The sequence below is a fragment of the Thalia democratica genome, chromosome 1 (genome assembly GCF_965202585.1).
Source record: "Thalia democratica chromosome 1, ktThaDemo2.hap1.1, whole genome shotgun sequence".
Lineage (NCBI taxonomy): Eukaryota > Metazoa > Chordata > Thaliacea > Salpida > Salpidae > Thalia > Thalia democratica.
This window is the reverse complement of record NC_139165.1, coordinates 95,943,009-95,957,666: the sequence shown is the minus strand read 5'-3', so window position 1 is coordinate 95,957,666 and position 14,658 is coordinate 95,943,009.

Here is a 14,658-nt window from a genome sequence, read left to right as displayed (position 1 = left end):
TAACAGAGATTTCATAGTACGTTTTGTTATATACATTCATAATATAACTAAGGTAGATAATTTGTAAAAAAAGCGATATTTTTTTCTTATTCGGCCTAAGGCAAATCCGGCCGTATTTTCAAAAAAATCTTGCCCAACTTGGCCGGATTAGCGAGGAAGCACTGTAATACAATTTATATTATATTTAATAGCTTATACAGATCTTTTTGTATGAATGTTTATTTTTTGTATAAGTGGATTTTACGTTTATTCACAACATTATTGCGTTATAAAATATTGAAATTTGCCATTTTGTAAAAAATAGTTTTGATTCGAATTGGTTAATTTTATAGTTTATATTTGTCATTTTGTATTACACTAAAAGTTATAATAGCGTAGTGATTTAAATTTCAAGTTGAAAGTTATTTATTTAACATATTTTTTTAATACTTGTTATTATTTATTGTTATTATTATTATTTTATTACTTTAACCTGTATAAGAAAAAAAGATAAAAATAATAAAATAAAATATCCATTGCATTATTTGAGATGTATAATCAGATTGTTTTTTTTTTAATTTGGTTAAAACAAGTTTAAAGCAAAATCTTTAAACAAAAAAGTACACCTGACTTACTAATAAATAAATTTTGGTCAATGTTTTTCATAAAAAAGTAAAGACTGTCAAAGTTAATAGAAAGAGCTATGTTAAAAAAGATCATAATTAAATTTAAAAACTAACAATATCAAACATTTGTTCATTGAATTTGCATTATATTTAAGAAGCTTATTGTGCCATTCTAAGTTTGAGAAAAACAAACAACAAACAATATATACGAAAATAATAAACTTATTCAACTTTGATATTTTTTTTTATTCACCTATTTTATTATCTTTTTTTTCTACACATTCTTACGCTAGCAATAAAACCAAAGACAATTTTTAAATGTTAAAAACTTATATCAAAACTTCAGAAGTTGTAAAAAAATCAATTATTAGCAAAATAAGTTGTTCAAAATAAAAACTAAACTATGAAAGGTTTTTATATTAGTAATCACGTGTTGTGTGACAGAAACAGTTATTACTCTTTTTATTAATTTATGATTAGTATTTTGATTACTTGGTTACTATACAAGTTTGTAAAAGCTTATCATCTGTTAGATTTGTACTCAACATAATGAGAATTGCTCGACATATATTTATTTTTATTGAGTTTGTGTGTCCTGTGTATCTTATAGTATAATTACTTATAACTTGTGTTCCTATATTTGATCATTATTAACTTTAAATAGCTTATAGTCTCGTAATTTGCACAGCTTTAAACACCTTAAAACGTGACTTAATAATTAATATATTTCATTTTGTAGTTTTTAGATTTTTTATCAATACTTAGTGATTTATTCCCTTTTTTAAATCCATAACAGTCGGATAATGTGACATAAGTTGTCTCAATTATTAACTATTAATTTAATGTAATTATGCATATCCTAGTAAACATACATATTTGCCTACTTTAGCTTGTTTTTTTATTACAGAATATATGTGTCCATTTAACTGTGTTCATTTGATTAACATACAAAGGTATGCTAGTTAAATAAAGAAAAAAATACTACAAAAACTTTATTTTATTATACAATATAACGAATTCGCTTTGCTAAGATTTTCATTAACATAGGATTGGTTTAAGTTTTTAAGTATTAGATAAATTGTATAAGTATCTCTTTTAAAAAAAGTAAACAAGTGTTAAAAGCTTAAAACTAATCGCTATTGAAACAAAGCGTGTAATTTGATGCCAAGCAGAACGATGTAATTCGATGCCAAGAATTCTATTTATGGGTACTATTTTGTGGGCTCTATTTTATGGGTAGAATTGCTGCAATCAAATTTACCCATAATTTTATAGGATATTATTACAATTATGGGTAGGTTTGAGATGTTGCTACAACTAAGTTGCTGAAATTAATTGACAAAAAGTAAGTTTCTAGATTTTTTATAAATATTATAAAAAGCTTTTGTAGTTAAAGTTTTATAAACAAAATAAAATGAGTAAGAACTTAAATACACAAAAACTAATTGTTTAATTTATAAGCACATTCATGTAGTTTTTATTTTGTAAACTTACAAAAGTAGTGACTAGGTCTAAAAGAAGATTATGGATAGTTTTTGCACTTAAGATTTTATAAAGAAAAACAAATAAATACATAAACTTAGTAACATAAACCAATTGTTTGATTCATTTAATTTTTGTATTGTAAACTTAAAAAACTTATGGCTAGGCCTACTATAAGATTATGGATAGTTTTTGTATTTAAGACTTAATAAACAAAAAAAAAGTTAAACCGACATAAACCAATTGTTTGATTTATAAGCAAGTTTATGTATATTTAATATTCTAATCTCAGGATTAGCTTGGCCTATTATAAGATTATGTATAGTTTTTTGTGATTTAAGATTTTATAAATAAAAATATTAAGTAAAACTTGAACAGACATAAACCAGTTGTTCGATATATAAGTGTATTTATATTAAGTAAAATTATATAAGTAGTGGCTTAGTCTATTATAAATATCATGGATTGTTTTTGTATTTAAGATCTTAAATCGACCGAATCCTAATTTCAAAATAAGATTCGAAAGTTTTTAATTTGGCTCTAACACAACTTGAAAAACAAGAATAGTCTTTTTTAGTTCAAATAGAGACATATTTTACGACTTAAATAGGTTTTGTATTTTCAAACGGTTGATTAAGTTAATCAATTCGTTTTGGTAAAAGTGTAATCATAGGTGGAATTTAAAAACTTTTTATTACAATTGTAATTTTAATTCTTACTAAAGCATTTACTATAGTTAGTATGATTTTTCAATTTTTTACTGATCCTGGTGTTTCGATTGAACATTGTTTTTTTTAAATTTTAACACATGCAAAAGTTTTATTTTAAATCTTATATGGTCACAATATAAACTAACTCCTAAGTTTAATGTAAAAAGTTTTAACTTTTGTTGTAACTTGTTTTCTGCTTTAAGTACTTATTAAAGTCTATAGATGAATTATTATGTGTATCAAAAGTACAACTTAGTTGTTAATCTTGCTTGCATGGACATTAAAAGGTTGAATTCAAGTTTTGTGTATGTGGCTTTTTTTTCAGCACTCAATTTGTTTTGTTGTTCGCTTTTAAAATAAATTATTCTAAAATAAAAAAGTATTTATCAACATGTTATATATTTTGTACAAACATTTTTTACAAAAATATTATTTATAAACTTATATTGTATTTACATAAGAAGCAGATTAAATCTTTCATGCTCCAATTAATAACATATTCGAACTCGGACTCGGTAGTATCCAAATTTCAAAAATGAGATTTGGATTCGGATTTAGCCGAATCTTAATTTGAAAATAGGACTCGGATTTGGCCGAATCCAAAATTTTCGGACTTGGAAGACCAATGAATATAACAAGAGCAAGTAGAGCAAAAAAGTAAGATGATTGACTTATATTTAATTAGTTATTTGATATTCAGTAAAATTTAAATGATAGACAACAAACAACTTAATTAATATTTTTTTAGTATACTAACTAATCAATTTGAAAAATAAATACAAAAAGGAATATTAACAAATTTTCTACTAAGTTAAAAAAAAAAGAAGCAACAATAAAAATAAAAACAATAAAAAATTTGTAAGATTTCTTATATATTTTTTTTTTCATCCAAGAAACACAAATTTCTTCTATCAGATTTTGTAAATTATCTTCTGTTTTCTTATCAATGGAAATGCTTTATATATCGTTTTTGTTTCTGTAAAGCTAAAAAAATTTTCAGCAAGAGTTAGGAAATAAATTGTCGTTATTTTTGTGAAATTAAGTTATGAAAATTTTTGTTATCTAGTCTTTTATTTTGCTGCTGACATTTTTACTTCTTTCTAATGTTTTATCTTGTTAGAATGATTACAAAATATTATAAACTGTACAAAAAACATAAATTTTGGAAATTAATTTTTTTTGTATAAAGAAAAAGTATAAAATTGGCAAGATTAAATAAAACAGAAAAACTGATTATCAATTTATAACATAATTTAACTCATAAAAATGTGACACACTAAACTTTTATTAAGATAACTATAAGCAAATTATTAACTTTGAAATTAGCTAATGATATATTTTCAATGTTTTGTTTGAGCCAGTACTGCTTACAATGTATAAACATAAATTTGAGTTCAGATTTAGAGGCTTAGACACTTTTTGCTGTTTGTTTACAAACTAAAAGTAAAGAAATTTCATTTAGTTACAGCAGCTAAATTGCAGCAACACCTAAATAATGTCGGATCAAATTATTGGCAGATTTAGATATATGTTAAAAATAGAACCCATAAAAATACGACCCGTACAGAAGAAAAGAATAATACCTCTTTCATTATTTTATATTATGACGTCATATTTTTCCAGGAAGTCCCAGCATCACTGTGAACTGACGCGTAATTGTATGAAATGGTTTCTGTCACACAACACGTGATTACTAAAGTGTTACAGAAACCATTTCGTTAGTTTTGTTTTGAACAACTTATTTTGCTGATAATTAGAATTTTTACAGCTTTTTAAGTTTTAATATCAATTAATAACATTTTAAAATACATATTTTAAAATATTCTTAAGTCAAGATGAAAAGAATTAAAACTAACTACTTTCAGTTTAAAACTCTAAGAAAACTTAACAGTCCCTATAACTTATAAAAGTTTATATTAATAAAGTTTTACAAAACATGTTAAAGAAGATATACTTAAATGAGAAATAGTTATTTCGACCTTCCATAAGGAACCTTTTAAACTTTGACTGACAAAATTTAAAAAATATACATAAAAGTCTTATGTAATTCGCAGACAAATTTTTCTTGGAAAAATTGCTTGCAGGCCGCACTATTTAATAAAAAACCTCGGATGTTGCATTAATTTAAAAAAAAAATTCAAGTAGCCAGCAGAAAAATCTTATTTAAGATCAAAAATATGAAAAATCAAGCAATATTAGAGCACTAGTAGAGTATTTATTAACCTAACAGTCTAACTGTAAGTTTTTATTACAAAGTTTCGAATTTTTATTTTATTTATAGTGTGTATTTCAGGATAAACAGGTTGTGACGGGCCGCTGATTTTGACTTTGAGGGCCGCATTTGGGCCGCAAGCAGCAGTTTGCCGACCCCTGCCTTACTTAGACTAAAAGTTTTAATACCTTACAACGTTATATCTAGTTACGAAAGTTTATACAGTTAAAGATAAAAAGTCAACTATTTCTAAGTTCCATCAAAAATGACGAAAGCTATGTTTGGATATGTCAGTCTTTAATTTAATTTCCTGAATTAGCACGTCAGGCTATAAACAATTGTAACTTACACTAAAACTTTGAAAAGTATGTTATTTAATATTAAAAACTAAAAGGTAAAATAATGTTAATGAAAAAACATTTTGAATTAAAATGGTTCTAATTATACAAAATATTCCGTTTAATTTTTTGTTGTTATTTATCAATACTCAAACACACTAGTACTATTTAAAATAAAAGACATTGTAATCGGAAAGAAAACATCGCTTAACGTTGTGAAAATAAGTTTTAAAATCTTGAACTTTAACAAGTTTAACGTGACAACAAACGAAAAAAATTCATAAAACCAAGCCTTTATTGCAAATTAGAAATACTAAACAAATATGAAATCATGTGTACTCTGACAGCGACATCATGCTAACTACAAAATATACATCAAATTTAAACTGTATATTCATGATCGTGTTAGCATAACAATTACAACAGTTGAAACCTCTACCAGTCTCCGTCAGAGAAATCAGACAGGTATCCTGGACTTCTTGCTTTTTCTTTAAGCTTAGGAGTAGCTGGTTTCGGGCGTTTTGCAAAGAACTTCTTCTTTTTGAAAATTTCCATCAAGATGCCGGTGACTGCCTTCTTAAGAAGTCTTTCTGGATCAAGAGGAATTTGGTAATCTGTATTGGTTATATTTAAGGTTATAACAGATTTAACACTATATTTATTTCAAGATTTAAATCTAAGTTCAAGATTTAAAGCTATATTTTATTTAAAGACTTTAGCTACTCAGTTTCACTGCTTAAGGGACAACACTAAATTATGGTTATCTAACAAAAACTTAATTGAAATAACAAATAATGCATAATTTTAATAAAATATTGGTATATAGCTTTTAATTTTCAGTAAAAACCATATTGTATACATTTTAGTACTATAAACCTTTGATAATCTTCATAATCACGGAAGCCTGGTACATAGCATTACTGTCTACAATATCAGTAAGTCCTAGCAGGCATCTTTTAAGATCATCTAAACTAATCTTCTCTGCGCTAGGGAAATCTAGTAAATCAAGGAGGTCGTCTTTAACGTATGAATGAAGTCGTAATGTCAGATCATCTCTTTTGCTTTCATCAGGTCGGTAGTCGGGTTGGTGTGTTCCATTATTGCTGTACAAGTTATAACACTCAACACCATACTTGTTGTAGGCACTCATGAAAATTTCAATAATTTCGTCGAAAATCTCATATTTCCTGGCCGTCAAATTTTTCATAGTAAGTTCTGGTTCATGTCTCTTCATAGTTTCCAAGATCGGCTGTAAAATATATACTAAATTTTAAATTTAAATGATTTCATGAACAAAATTTTGTAAATTATTTTGTTTACATTTATAGTAACCTCAAACACTGATTTGAAAGCGTCCTTGTAATAATCTGTTGTAAGGAACTTGTAGACGCGATCAAGGATTTCATGGCATTGTCCATCTAAGTAATTATTGTAGTAATCACACTTAAAACCATTGTGAAAAACTTCTGTCCAAAATTTAGTTTGTCTTGGTAGATCAGGAAATTTTCTTTGGTAATGGTCCTTTTCACTAAAAAAAGTTAACAGGTAAACAAAAATTAAGAAAAAGTATACTCTTAAGTTTTTAAATAAAAATTCTTGATATAAAAAAAAAGCTTTTCAAAAAATTAGTTTAACTTAAGTTAATAGAATATCTTATTAAGACTTAAACATTTAAACATAACAAGTTTCTTAAATAAATATATACCTTTTATTTTTTGAGAATAAAATGACTGAACCAACTCTTTGAAAAATTTTTAGTTTTATAAAGCAGAACTTGCAAAATTATTTTTAATGTGACCACAACTATTACTCTAAACTTAACCACGTAATTTTACAAAGTACATTCTAACCCATAAATAAACATCTTACTTGTCTGCAGGAGCTTCAATTTGATCTGCTTCTTGTTGTGAAGTAGAAACCGCTCCGATACTTCTTTGCTGCCTTTTCACCCTTGATTTCGGTTCAGATTTTTTCACCAACATCTTTTCTTGTTTAACTTTATTTTGTTTCTTTCCACCTGAATATCTTCTGCTCCCCGAAAACGCGTGAGCACACTGAGTGGAGCAGAATCTCTTAGTTCCGATAAAATCTTTCCTAAGTTTCCTCACTCCACACTTGTGCCATTCACAAGTCGCATAGACGTCTTCTTGCTGTGTTTTTTTAATTGTATTTCAATATTATGTAGCATTGTTTACTTTAGAATGCAAAAACAAGTATGTCTATTACTGTAAGTAGCTATTTTTGTGCATAATACAAACTATTTACATAAATTTTATTAAATTTTGTTATAAAATGATAAAAAGTAAACAAATATAACTTGCTTCACAATACTACTAATAAATTTTTCAAAACCTATATTAGTCAGAAAGTAGATATTAAAACTTAAAAATTGAAATAAGAGATTAAGATATCAAACATTAAATATAACAGCAACTTGAATTAAAATCTATCATATATATTTAGTATTACCAAAAACTTTAAAATAAATCATTAAGTGAAAATAAAAGAATAAAAAAAATTAATTTACTATTTCGCTGCTAGAACTTTTTTGTCTTTTCTTTACGACAGTCGGTTGTACTGAATTACTGTTACCGATTTCTTCTCTTTTTCTTTTACTTATACCAGTCTGAAAATTTGAACAATATGAAAATTTAATCATTGTATAATTACTTTTTCGAAAATCTAAACAAAACATTAATGATACTAAAAATGCATAAAAAGGTTTTAATTTTCCCAAAAAAAAAAAATCAGATTTACTTTTTTTTGAATTGCAGTTTCAGCAACCTCTTGTTTCACATGTTTTAAAGGTAATTTGCTGTTATCACTTGCTTTTCTAGTTGCAGCCTTAATAGGTAGACATGTATAAGTAAACACTAATGATTACAGTAAAATATTTAAGTTCTTTAAAAATAAAAGTTTTTTATTTGTTTATCTACAAATCATTTATTATTATATTTTATTTAATCTGTAAGTTGTTTCATTATATTAATTAATTCATTATACTGTAATTATTTTATTAATGAAGAAAAATATTTTTAATGGTAATTTAACATAAAAAGTTAATAATTATTAAACCTTTCCTAGTTTAATAATTATAGTTGTAACCTTTGGCTTGGTTAACGGTTTACTTTTACCACTTTACAAATTAGTATTTACTGCCAAATATACATAACACTCTATAGTAATTAGTAGAAATTACTCGTAGTAATTGTTTGAATAATGTTTATTACCAAAAAATGCAGAACAAACAGTACCTAAACTTATAACAACTTGACACCAATCTATATATAAACATAAATGCTCTTTAGCAACAAATTTACGAACTAGTGTGGTAAAAATCTAAATCATTAATAACAAACGATTTGTTACACAGTTACCTCATGTTTTACAGATTTTGAAAACAGATGTTAATTATCAGTTGATTTTTTTGTTGAAATCTTAAATATTAAATGGATATAAGTGACTCGTAGTTGTTATAGAAAATCAGTAGGTTTTTAATACAAAAGTTATTTAAATTGATTTAACAGTTTAATTTGAAAACATATGAAGAAAACATCAACATTCGCAAGTTTTTTTTATTCCTTTCAGTTAAAGTTATTATTAACTTTGGTATAATTTGAATATTTATCTAACAAAGGCATCATTAAACAAAAAAGTCAAAACAAACTAAAACCTTTTTTGTTCCAACTTCCTTCTTTCCTCCTATTTTCCTGCGACAGCTAGCAGAATAAGCGTGGGCGCATCCTTTTGAACAAAATCTTTTCTTTCCATAGAAATTTTTTTTGAGGTCTTTTTTCCTGCATTTTTGATACTCACATACAGCAAAATCCTCTTCAAGGATAGCTTCATTCTGTTAGTTAAAAAATATGAATTAAGGTAATAGGGGGTCGACATTTTTTTTTACTAAAATTAACATATGATCTCATGTGAAGGCTTTAAGTACAAACTACAAGCGAGTTTTTATAGAATAAAAAAATCTTATTTAACTTTTAAGATATTGTAATTTTTATAATAAGTTTCCGATATTAACGTATAGACCGCAAGTTTTTTGGGGTCAATTTTCTCAAAATTTTAAAAAATCAATAAAAACCTATCTTTTCCTTCATTTTTTGGGATAGAGACCTTAAATTTTCAGGAAACGTTCCTTTACTTTAAAAGACTTCGGATTTTAGAATTTTAAAAATGTTTCAAATTAAAAATTTAGATAAAAAAAAACAAAAAATAAGTGTTTTTTTTAAATGAAAAATTCTTGTATTCAATCTTTTCAAAATTTAGTAATACACTTTCTGTTAAAATTTAAAAAAGGTCTCTCAAAAAATGAAGGATGAGATAGATTTTTAGTGAAATGGTCTTTTTTCGCATTTTTAGTTTGAGCCTCCCTTTAGGAACCTATTGAGGTCACCGATTTTGACCGCTCATATCTCAAAAATTACTTTGATTTTTTCAAGCACATAAAAATATCTGGTAGATCAGATAAAACTCTATTAAACAAGATTAACTGGTAAAAATCAAAGTGGACACCCCTATGCCCTTAATTTAATAGTGATATTTACTATGATCTAAATGTGTAATGTTAACGGACAATTAACAAATTGTTTGAGGATAAATTGCTGGAAAAGTAACAAACACATAGTAAATATTTTAAGGTTATTTAAACATGAAAATTATCATGATAATTTTTTTTTTTAATATGTCAAAAATTCTTTTTATATGTTTAATGGTTTCAAAAAATGAAATAAAAATTAGCATTAAAATAAATCTGTATTAGTAACTAAAAAGTGTTTGCCTAGTAAGTTAGTTGTTTTTTTCAACTATGTCAAAATTACAATTAAAATAATGTTACTAATTTGCTCCATTATTTTTTTGAATTTCAAGTTTATTTCAGTAATTCTTTTTTGAAATAGAAATAAATTCTACTTTACTTTAATTAAGAGCTAGAACTACTTGAAAAATTTTTATTCCTGACTATAAAAACATTTAATTGATATATTTTTTAACTTAGTAATAAACTGCAAAGCTTTAACGTTTAAAAATAATTTCCATTAGTTCTAATCAAAATTTAACAAAATAACATTAACACAACCTTATCAGTTGTGGATGCACTCTGTACATCAGCTTGTGATACTGAGCTGTTCACATCACATTCATCATTAGCTGGTGATACTGAACTATTATTATCACATCCAACATGTTTTGTTTGCTGATGATTAGACTAAAATGAAGAGTATTATACTTTTTTTTAAACAAAACTAAGTTAAAATTATAAAACTTTCTTTCAAATGTTCTCATTTCATAAAATAGCGTTTTGAATTTTTAATAACTATATACCATTGTAAAACAAACTTACTTTAGAATCTTCAACTGCTGGAATAACTTTGTTGTCCATTTTAAATCTATTACTTAAATTATTAGACTCTGTGATAAAAATGTATAATAGAATAAAAAAATCAAATAAAACCTCATAATTACATGTCTACAAAACTTAAGTTTTTAGTTTGTACAAAACATGTTTTTTTAATAAACTAAAACTTTCTAAAAATTAACTGTTAGAAGGGATTTTTCACTAACTAAATTTTTCTGTAAACAATGTATTTTCAGAAAAAAAAAGAAATTGCTAAATATATATCTTAATCTTATACACGTAAACAATTAAAAACCTTTAAAAAAATGTTTTTATCTGGTTTTACAAAAAATGAATATTATATAAAATAAAACTTTTATCATAGTCTGTTTAAAATAACATAGTTATAAACTCATTCACTTTTAAGTATAAAGCAAATAATAGTTTAGAGCAATAAATAGAACTTTTTTTCGTATTACATAGTATCTTATCATTTATAATGAGATAAATATGAAAATTAAATTAACAATTTCTTGTCTTTTTGACTATTTATAATATTTATGGTTTATTCTATGGAAAATATAAAAATATAAAATAATATTAATCTATTAAAATACATATGTTTAGAACAACTTTTAAATTATATATAACATTTGCAAAAATATAATGCAAGGTAGACCTAAATTATATTAATAATCTATTATTATTTAAATTTGAGTAATATTGTGTTTTTTTGTTGTCTACCAACTACAATAAAAAAAATTGAAATATTATTTGTTAACTTTTTAGATAGCAATTGAAATCTTAAAGTTTAACAGCAAAATAAAGCATTATATGGAAAATTCAAGTAATATATATTACTAAAACTGTTTTAAAGTTATTACAGTAGTTTATCAGCTTGAACAAAGTAATCAAATAACAAAAAGTGTATAAATAAAGTGTATACATGACTTCTATAACTAAATTTTTTGAGCATCTTTTTATGTCATTTAAAAGACTATACTTAGCGTTGACAAATGTTTTTGACAAATTTTCTACAGGTTTTCAAAGTTTCCTCTAGTGTTTTTTAAGTATCCATTTTTGGATCTATTTTCAGTTTTATACTAAGAAACTCAGTAAAGTAAGAAACTGTGGTAAATAGTATATAAATATTGAATAAATACTGTGAAGCTACTTTTACTGTGTTTAAAATAAAGTAGTGATGACTAACTTTTTTTTATCTATATAGTAAGTTTTTTTGTCAATTAGAAATTTAGTACTCACCAAGTTTAAATTTGTTTAAAATTCCAGGTTTTTCCAGGATTATTTTTACAAATTTTCTCAAGTTCGAAGTTTTTCCAAGATTTTAGGTTTAATAGCAACCCTGTATATAACTATGAAAAAAGGTTAATATGGTTTCACGAAAAAATGTTATTAAACAAAAACTAAATAAATTAATTATGAGCACTAAGATACACTCGTTTTATAATCAAAATAAATTTTATAATATATAACAAAAATAAAATTATTAATGAATCAAGGGCGTATAAAACAATATAACATAACTAAGTTATAAAAGTAACTAAAACTATAAACTATACAAAAAACGTAATGCTAATTACATAGATTAACATGTTAACATCTAACTTGTTTCTGTTTAATATAAGTTCAAACCTTTAAAAATACTTATTTTAGTTTATAAAAAAAGCTACAATGTTATTTTCAAGAATAGTTAAGAGCTAGGTGCATAGCTAAAAAGAGTCATTTAAGATCAATAAAGTCATGTACTTGAACAAAATAGGATTTATGATTTAACAAAATATTGAACCTAGTTCAAATAAATCTCATTTGAGATTCAAAAAGAACCTGCGTTGAGATTTTTTAAATTTTAAAAATACTCTGAGAAATTTTTAAATAATCAAATTTATATAAAGTGATCTTGAGATTCAAAAAGTCATAATATTTGAGATATCTTAAGTTACCCTGAGTTTTTGAGATATTTTCAAGTTTCCTGTGTTTCTTTTAGTTCCTTCTGTACCTTTAGAATGAGACAACCCTGTAATTGAAATAAAGTAAGCTATTTATTAAAGTTAATAAAAATCTTAAGATAAAATAAAACAAAAATGGTTATCCTCTAAAACAATAAATGACTGGTTGAAAAGAAGAGAAGTCAAATTAAAAGTATTTTCATTTTCCAAGAAAATTAAACTAAGCATGTAGAAGTTGTGGATAATAATACAATTAACTTATTGGTACTACTCATCCTAATAAAATAATACCTTATGTAGTGATTATTTTATAATTAGTTGATGCTATTTTAGTCTATTTAATATAAATCAGATAACATAAATTAAGTAAAGTATATATTGTAAAAAAACAACCACAGAACTCTATAATATAAACACTTTTTTAGTGATGTAGAAACTTTTATAAATAAATTAGAGTATATAAAACTTAATAACAACTTAAGTTTAAGTGAAAAAGACTTTTGAAAATTAGATAATATGAACTATAAAATTTTTATAGAACTCAAAAACTGTTAAGTATTGTTCATTAAAAACTCTTTAAACTTAAATAATAAACAAAAAACAAAAATTTAGTTCTAAAAAAATAAATACTTACTTTTGGCAATATCTTAATACCAACTCTTGGTCTCATCAACAACTCAATCTCAAGCAAAGATAACTTTGCATGAAATACTTGTGCTTTGGTTGACTGATTTTAGACATTCAATATTTAAAAACTTAAACAATAGAAGAGTATATGAAAGATGATTTTCATTACAAAGTTGTTTTTAACTGGTTTATTGTTTTCCGCTCACAGTATATAAGAACGTAAAATTTAATACAACTATTTTTTTACTATTTTCTAGTTGATAAACAAACAAAACTATTATTAGATTTTGTCAAACTATGTAAATGAATGTTTTTAATATTTATGCTATGATTGCCTTATGGTAAATAAAAACCTAAAGATTTGTCCAAAAATTGCAGCGTACAAAGTACGGAGTCTATCTCTCTCTCTTTATTCTTACTTACTTTCTTTTTTAACGCATGAGCAATCGTTTGTATTTATTGTTTGCCTATAAAGTGCTTGTCATTCTTTTTTAAAGTGTGAAAATACTGGCAACTATTGTCTTTTGAATCAGTTGTAGCTTGACAGAAGAAACATTAACACTTTAATCTTATGTCACCAAATTTTTATCACCATAAAATTGTAAATCATATTTTATATCCTTAAAAAAGCAAAACGTCAGTAAGTTATCTGTTTATTAAAAACGTTAAAACCTTAAAGTCAGCACAACAATTTTAAAATTTTTATTACTTTATTTTTCAAATTAAATTTTTTTTTAAATTCATTTAATTAATTTATCATAATATGCCATATAACTTAATTTAAAAAATTGATTTCCTAATATAAACTTATATTAAAATTAATTAATGTGCATTTCATCAAAAACGTTGTGATGTTTTTTATTAAAACCACTAAAACTTCTTCTAATACGAGTTGGTCCCTCAAAGTGATCTTTTGCAAGTTTCAATTGGACTTTGGAAAGAAAGCTAAAAGATAAATTTTACTTAAACTTATAGAAGAGGAAACGATAATTTTAAAAAATAGTTTTAAATTTTGAAATTTAAAGCTTAGAAATTTTAATTAATTTTATAACCAACCAAAACAAGACTTACAACTTTTTTTAAATTCTTATTTTAAAAATTTTAGAAAGTATTTTTACTAAAATTTTCTTTTTATTGATTTTTTTGAATAAACATGTTGAACAATATAAAAACCAAATTTATTTAAAGCTTAATACCATAAAGTTTAATGTGATGTTTAAAAAAAAGTAAGTATAAAGTATACTAAAACGTCTTTAAACATTTTAAAGTTGGAGAAAAAACATACATACAGTATGAACATACATTTATCTTGGGGTACATGACTATAGTGTACGTCTTGTTACTAATTCCTCCTAAAGACTCTTACTCTGTAATAT